This window comes from Solanum dulcamara, chromosome 6 (assembly GCF_947179165.1).
Source record: "Solanum dulcamara chromosome 6, daSolDulc1.2, whole genome shotgun sequence".
Lineage (NCBI taxonomy): Eukaryota > Viridiplantae > Streptophyta > Magnoliopsida > Solanales > Solanaceae > Solanum > Solanum dulcamara.
In genome coordinates this window covers 73946226-73955279 of record NC_077242.1, presented here as the reverse complement: position 1 = coordinate 73955279, position 9054 = coordinate 73946226, and the positions used below count along the sequence as shown (strand labels likewise).

At 32.6% G+C, this 9054-nt stretch overlaps 1 long non-coding RNA gene across 1 annotated transcript; it reads left to right on the top strand.

Moving 5' to 3' along the window:
• The first annotated feature begins 2483 nt into the window (after positions 1–2483).
• Positions 2484–4703, top strand: LOC129893062 (uncharacterized). Its single transcript, XR_008767379.1, has 3 exons — positions 2484–2664; positions 2981–3072; positions 4319–4703. It is a non-coding gene; the product is annotated as an uncharacterized LOC129893062 (long non-coding RNA).
• The last annotated feature ends 4351 nt before the right edge of the window (positions 4704–9054 follow it).

Below are 9054 nucleotides of genomic sequence, written 5' to 3'. Positions count from 1 at the left end.
TTGTTAATATCTTCAATGGTTTGATTTTTCATAAAGACGACATCGCGGCTTCTCACAAGCTTTTTCTCAATTGGATCATATAGCCTATAACAAAATTCATCAAGGCCATATCCAACAAAGATGCACTACCTTGTCTTGGCATTTAACTTTGACCTCTCATCCTTCGACACATGTACAAAAGCTTTGCAGCTAAATACTTTCAAATGGTCATAAGAAACATTCTTTTCATACCAAACTCTATTTGGAACATCACTTTGAAAAGAAATAACAAGAGATAAGTTAATAACATGTGCAGCGGTCAATAAGGCCTCACCTTAAAAGGAGTTCGACAACTTTGCTTCAAAAAGTAAATATTTAACTCTTTCCATCAATGTCCTATTCATCCTCTCAGCCAATACATTAAGATGAGGAGTCTTAGGAGGAGTCTTTTGGTGTCTAATACCTTGATGCTTGCAGTATTCGTCAAATGATCCATAATATTCACCACCATTATCAGTACGAATACATTTCAATTTTTTTTTAGTTTCTCTTTCAACTGAAGCTTGAAATTTCTTAAAGACACCCAACACTTGGTCTTTAGTCTTCAAGACATAAATCCAAAGCTTTTTTGAGCAGTCATCAATAAAAGTGACAAAGTAGAGTGCACCACCTAGAGTCCTTGTCTTCATTGGGCTGCATAAGTCAGAGTGCACTAACTCAAGCAACTCTGTCTTTCTTGAAGGAGGGTTGGACTTAAAAAAGACCCTGTTTTATTTTCCCGCCAAACAGTACTCACATTTTTGTAATTTAGCACTTTGAAAATTAGACAAAAAATTCTTCTTGGCCAAAACATTGAGTCCTTCCTCACTGATGTGGCTAAGCCTTTTGTGCCACTACGTTGAGGTATTATCGCTCTCAATTGCATTCACCATATTGACACAAGTAGAAGCCGTAGTCCAGTATGGACCACGAAGTTTGTTACCATAGTACAAACAAGGAACCGTTAATGAGTTTCCACTTTCCACCGCCATTGGTACTAACATATCCTTTATCATCTAGAATACCAACAAAAATTATGTGCAGACGAACATCAGGTGCATGTTTTACATTGTTCAAAACTAGTTTAGTTCCAATACTAGTATCCAAACAGATTGTACTAACACTAACCACCCTAGATACAGTCTCATTACTCATACATAAGGTTCCAAAGTCACCAAGAGTATAGGAAGAGAAAAATGGCCTGTGTAGTTTGTTGATAGAAGGAAAAAAAGGCAGCTCCACTATGTTGAATAAAATAAGGGATGGACCCCACATATAATACTTAACAATTCGCGTGAAATACACTTGTTCTACCTATATTATGTCTAACATGTTTAAATTATCATTAGACAAATGCCAAAGATCCCTAATATTAGAAGAAGACACGACAGAAATAACTTTTTTATTAGTCGATTTCTTTTGTGTATATATATCAAAGTTGTATAGGTTATCTTTTCATATCTTTAATTTGTAAATTATAATTCGCAATCTTTATATATTAACGGTCAGGCCTGTATCCCCCTCTTTCCATTGTTGTTTATTAAGGTCCTCAACATCATGGTGATAACCTTTGATATTTGCAAATTCATTAAAAAAAAACTTATAATTTTAAAATTATTGGCAAATGACAACTGAAAGATGATCCTAATCCATTAATTATGCTCAACACTCAAGAATTTTCTTTTTAAATAAGGATTAAATAATTAAACACGTTTCTCACACACATTTTCACTTTAAGTCAAATTTGTTCAACTTCTTATTATCTTAGAGCTTCGTTAAACTATCTACGTGTATACATGGTGGGTATTTCTTTTAGAAACGGGACGACATTTTTCATTATAAACGTGGTGCTCGGATCATCTTTCGCATATCTTAATTAATTATACGATATTTGTCACCTCCCATCAATAATATAAATAATTCTATCATAAGATCTCATGATTCTTAGTCTAATTTATTGATTACTAAACCACGTCTTTTAATGCTGAGACAATAATATATATAACGCAAATACCTTTCTAAAAAGTGATATATATAACGCAAATACCTTTCTAAAAAGCAAAAACTAATTAGTCTTAGGCATAGAATTGTGTGAGTCACATAACCAACATTACTTATGTGAAGGTACAATATTACTTGACAAATGAACACTTTCTTGTTATAAAATAGAAAAGGCAATGTTAAATTTAATATTTTTTCTTCCCTAATTGAATAGAACCATCCAACGTGGGGAAGCACGTATAAAATTTTAGTTTAAATTATATACCGCTATAATAAAATTTTCTTACATCATTATCAGATTACTTTTACTTTAAATTATAAATCTCATATTTTAAAAAGATTTATTAGTAGTTATTATCTAAATAACCTGATAGTATAAAAAGAATTATTTATACCAATGATGTACAAATGTCATGAACTCAAACAAGAATGGTGTTTAATTTTTTTTTCCCCATGCAAAACAACAATTTTCTTCTCCATAATATAGGCAGGTACAACACACTAAAAGTTAAAGTTAAATCCACACAATTAATCTGCATGAAATGCACCTTTTCTTACCTATATATATGTACATATTTTCATAGCAAGTTTCACTGCAACCAAATCCAGTTTTCATCCTTTATCTATATGTTTGGCTATATCATGGTATGAGCTACTCACTTTTCAAACCTTTTTTTTTCTTAAATAATTGCTGTTTGAAAATACGTTGAAAAGTAATCACTTTTATAAGTTTAAATCCATAACAATATTATTAGCTATTTTTCATTAACTTCTTATTCAGTATAGGGACTATTTTTAAGTTATCAGTCCAAAAAATAGCTATTTTTGTTTTTTACCCTTATAAACTTGGCTAGTACTTTGTGTTCTTATCATGATTTAATAAGTAGCCAATGCTCCTATATTATATTGGACATTATTAGGCTCATTTGTTGATTGATGATTCTTAAATTTGTTTTTTCAGATTAACTACTCAAAAGTCAAAGATAAGTGGAGTGCAAGAAGCACAAGAAGCACAAAAAAAGTAGCAAACTACTTCCAACCTTCTTCTTGATGGTAAGTTTTTGCATATTCTTTAATTTATCACCAAACTTAAATAATTAGGTTAATCACAACGAATATAAGATCAATTAATTACCATGGTTACTCTCATATATATATATATGCGTGCATTCCATATAGGCAATTATTCAAATCAAACCAAAATTTAAGTGATCACCCAAAAATCCATAGAGAAATTACCTTGCAAAGCCAATCACCACAAAAATTAGATTAAGAATAACTGAAAAAGTTGTTGCAATGCTCGTACAGTTTTCTTTCCATTTTTACACTGTCTACGATATTTTCTTTCCCACTTCCCTCATTATATACATCCAAGCTAAGCTCGTGTAGTTTGAGCGTAGAGAAAATTCCACAAGACAAATGATGTAGTGTAGTACGTGTAGGAGCATTAACAGTTAACGTGTAGGAGGATTAATGGTGAATGTGGAGACCGAATATATTTGTCGATCATTATTATGTTAAGTTTGGTTGGGATTAGCATCGGAGGAAAAGGCCTAGTGGATAGAAAGGTGTTTTCTTCTCGACCTAAGAATGAAGCCAGAGTTGTATTAGACACAGGGCTGCAACTACCTATTTGATTAAACAAGTTTTTGAGTTATTGAAAGCTTGTTTATTCAAATAGATATTTGTAACACCCGTGTCTAATATAACTCCGCCTTTATCCCTAGGTTGAGAATAAGAAAACACATTTCTGTCCGCTATGCATTTTTTTCCTATGTTAATACCAACCAACTTAACAAAATAATGATCCGCAAATATCTCTCTGAGCGTTGGATCTCCCTCTAACCTTGACTGTTGATGCTCCTACACGTACAATTCTGCATCATTTGGCTCGTAGAATTTTCTTTTTTCTCAAACTGCACGAGCTTAGCTAGGATGGATACAACAAGGGAAGTGGGAAAGAAAATCGTAGATAGTGTGAAAATGGATCTAAAGGAACAGTACAAGCGCTGCAACAATTTTTTCAGCCATTCTTGGTCTAATTTTTGTTGTGATTGACTTTTGCAAGGGAATTTCACTTAAACTTTTGGTTTCATTTGAATATTTTCCTATGGAATGCATGCATATATATATGTGTGTGTGTAGGCCCAACCATGGTAATTGATTGATCTTTTTCTTCATTGTGATTAACCTAATTATGCCAAGGTTGGTGATAAAATAATATGCAAAGCTTACAGCTAAGAAGAAGGTTGGAGGTAGTTTGCAACTTCCTTTTTTGTGCTTTTTTGAATAATTACAGGGCATTTCTTCATCAACTGGGGAATCCTTCATCCAGCATAGCTTTCGAGAAGAAAATCAAGTGGCAGATACATTAGCTAAGGAGGGATCTAGGATGCAACAAGCAAAACTCTTTTGTGCAATGACAGTTCCGCCTTTGTTTGTATTTAACAAGGTGGAAATCGATAAAGTAGAAACTCTTTTTGTTAAATTGAAAAGGCTTCTAATGAATTTGGGAATTTGTAATAACTATGAAACCTCCCATGATAATAATTCTAGCTAGCAGACTAGCTGTCATGCCACTCCTTTGTAATAATACATATTCTATTAAGTTCTATTAATGTATTATCTTCGTTTTACCAAAAAATATAAAATAAAAAATATGTGTGTAAAAAGTTATGATATAACCTAAGCCTTTCATTTGCTGTGAATAGTGTGAATTGGGAATGTAGTTAGGATATTAATGTATTATAATTTGAAATTTTGATATGAAATCATATGATATCACGTTTAAGTTTTGTTGGAATATGCAATTTGGATTTCTTAAGTTGTATTTTTTTTCTTTCATAAACATTAAAAATTCTACAAGTTGTGAAAACTATTAAAAAAAATCAATTCTTGCATAATCTTACCAAATGAACAAGCCATAGTTCATAAAAGATATATTAGAATATGCTAAGGCACGACAATGACAAATCACATATCTTCATGTTTCTTTTAATAATAAATGTTTGCGATTTCAAAGTTTTACGTACACATAATTTTATAAAGATTAACTAGTCAACAACAGTAGTAACTAATTATTCTTTAATATAATCTTTCCACGCAATCTCTTTACGCCGAAAAAGAATCTTTTTTTAAAAAAATTTAAAATAATGAGTCTTTTTACAAGGTATAAACCTTATCGGTCAAATTTTATAATTTTTAAAAAATAAAATCATAATTTGAAATCCCAAATCATGATTTTTGAGGAATGAGCGTTGGAAAGAAGACACATATTATCCAAATAAATCTTTTGAAATTATTGCCAATATTTTTTTCCTTTACTATTGCCTTCTTATAAATAGATTTCACAGGTGATAAGACACAAATTTGGAGATTTAGAACAATCAAGGATTACCCAAATGAACTTTCATATTATTTTCATACTAGGACATCTAGAAGTGTCAAACAGGCGGATCATATTAAATATGGGCAGGTTGAACTTGGGTTAAATAAAAATAAATTAAATAATTGATATGTTCATAGCTAACATGTATAATTAAATTAAAAATGAGTTAACCAACTAATAAGATAAATATTCATATTATCTATGGCTTCAGAAATTGTCAAGTGAGAACACAAACTTAAAATCAAAACAAGCAGAAAACAAAAACTTATAAAAAATAACAAGCAAACAAATGAGTATTGATAATATGATTATCCATTTTTCTAATGAATAATATCCATATTTGATGCAATTTTTAGAAAGTCGTTTATCCATCTTTCTACAAGGAATGATAAAGACTCAATACATCTCAACTCATGACGCAACCAGTTGATGCTTTGATCAAAAGTCTCGCCGGAGTTTACCAACATGGATTGTGGTGCAATGGTGGAACTGCTTCACCCTTAACCTGAGGTCTCGAGTTCGATCCCTGGATATGGAGAAAATTATGTTGGAAGTGTCATCCCCGAATGGGCCCTATTAAAGCTTAGTGGTAGTTAGTAGTTAGTTAAGAAGAAAAGTAGAGGACTGATTGTGTAATTAGTTTGTTAGAGACTAACACTTAGTTGGTTGCAGAAAGGAATGTCTATATAAAGTGATACTAATCACTTTCAGATTGTAATTGTAATAAAATGAAATAGAAAATATCTTCTCTCTAAATCTCCCTAGTTGAGTAGCTTACAAGTTCAACAATAATGATGAAGATGGACATGTTCCAATAGAGGTTTTTAACATGGTATCAGAGCAGTGATATGCGGCACGAAAGCTGCGAGTGATATAATGCAACAACAATGGCGACTGAGAATACAACTACCAATGAAGTAACCAAACTAGACCACCATCACCCAATGTATCTCCAGACTTCAGATGCTCCTGGAGTAGTGTTGATACAAGCGAAACTCACAGGGCCAGAAAACTATATAATGCAACAATTATGGCGACTGAGAATACAACTACCAATGAAGCAACCAAACTAGACCATAATCACTCACTGTATCTCCAGACTTCAGATGCTCCTGGAGTAGTGTTAATACAAACGAAACTCACAAGGCCAGAAAACTATGCCCTGTGGAGTAGATCGATGCAGTTAGCACTAAGAGGAAAAGGGAAGCTTGGATTTATCAATGGAACCTGCACAAAAAATGCATACAGAGGAGAACTGGCAGAGCAATGGGAGAAGTACAATGCGATTGTGGTTTCATGGATCGTGTGTACTGTGGCAAGTGAATTGTTACAAGAAATCATGTATGCATCTAACGCAAAGAGGATCTGGGAGGATTTTAAGGAAAGGTTTGATAGATCAAATCTAACTAGAATCTACCATTTATAGACTGAGATAGTGAACTTGAGACAAGGATCAGTCTCTGTGAATACATATTACATGAAATTGAAGGAGATTTAGGATGAGATTGTTGTCATGATGCCTTTGCCAGGTTGTAGCTGTGAAGAATAAGTGTCTTACACTAATCATTTAAAGTCTCATCGTTTGATACAACTCCTAATGGGACTCAATGAATCATACAATAACATCAGAAGCAATGTTCTGACTGCAAGACCAATGATAATAGTCAACGAAGCTTATGATATAGTTTGCTAGGAGAAGAGTCAAAGATTGCTAGGAGTTATAATAGAGGAGGTCCAGTACATATTCCTAGAAGATTTGCAGAGGGCCCTAAGAACTTTGGAGAGATCTGTCAACATTGTGGATTTAAGGGGCATAGTTTGGATGATTGTTACTGGCTAATGGGCTATCCACCTGATTTTAAGAGCAAAAGGCAGCAAGAAGGTTTTAAAACTAGAGGAGGTAAGTTTAATACAAAAGGAAGGTACAAACCAGCAGCTAACTCCGTTAACTCTGCAACAACAAATAAGCCTATACCAGATGAGAAAGGTGGATATCATCTCACTGAACAGCAATACCAGCAGCTAGTGGGAGCACAAAACATGGCTTCTTCCAACTAGTGTAGTTCTAACATGACAGGTGCAAAATCTTTATTTAATTATATTGTTAATTCAGGTGTTACACATCATATTACACCATGCAAAGATATCTTAATAGCACTTAAGGAGTTAGATGCATATCAAAGTAGAAAAGTGCAGATTCCTACTGGTGGCAAATGTCATATAGAGAAAACAGGAACTGCCAGAATACTAGAGAATCAACATATTCAGAATATATTGCATGTGCTAAATTTCAAATTCAATCTACTCTCAGTGTCTAAACTAACCAAAAAGTTGCAATGTTCAGTCTCATTTTCCCCTGATTTTTGTGTGTTTCAGGCATTCTACACTGGGATGTTGATGGGGATTGGTAGGGAGAAGAATGGACTCTACATCCTTAGACACAGGGGCGGACCTACATGCAGCCTAGGGGGTTCATCCGAACCCCCTTCGTCGAAAAATTACACCGTATGTATAGAATCAATTTGTTGGTTTATGAGTATATATTTAATAATGAACCCCTTAAACACAAGCCAAAGACTTGGTCCAGCGGTAAAGGGGTTCACGAAATTGCAAATTCTGGAGCTAAGTCTGCGGGTTCGAGCCCGGGTAGCAACATTTTGTTTTTCATATTTTAGTTTCAGCCAATTTTAATTTTTATTTGCTTAATAAATGAAACGTCCAACCCCAATATTGTAATATTAAACTATATTATATGTGTTTAATTATTTTACATTAATATTTTAGAGCACAACATAAAATGAATTACACTTTACAATAAAAAAATTTCTATTTTTATAAAATTAAGTAAAAGTTATAACTTTTTTTGAGTTTTCATATTTAAAATTTTAAAAAAAATTCTCTCATACTCATTTTAAGTCAAACATTTAATTTTTATTTGATTAAGGAATAATATGATTATAAGTAAGATTAAATAAATAGGATTGAATTTTGGAAGTATTCTCTTATCCTTCTACTACAGATTAGTGACCACAACTTAAGAAAAAATATGCCTTTAACGTACAAATCAAGAATTAAGAAAATCCTCATTATTAAACTTTCATTTAATTATTTCTCTTATTTTAATATATTTTTTTGGATAGTATAATCTTTTGTGTTCCTTATTTAGTTTCAAAAATTGAATAATGTATTTATACAACAATGACGGCGACAAAACCCATAATTAAAATTTTAAAAATACATTTTCTCATATTGATTTTAATATTATGTCAAACGCGTACTTTCTCTATTTTATTGTTAGTGTTGAGCTAAAGTTGAATTTTATCTAGTTGCTTATATTTGATCCGATCCGTTCATATATGACCCGATCCGATCTGCTTATTTGTGGATACTATTAGCGTGTTTACTTTTTTTTTGAACCCCCTCGATGAAAATCCTAGTTCCGCCACTGCTTAGACAGCTGTAAATCCTACAGTGCAAGCAGGAAATTGCAAGGTTGATAATAGTTCAGTACTATGACATCTCAGACTAGGACATTTCAGCAGTGGAATCATGAAGATCATACCATCAATCAGTCAGCACTTTTCTATAATAACTGAATGTAGCATTTGTCCCTTAGCTAAACAACATAGATTGAAATTCCCCACAAG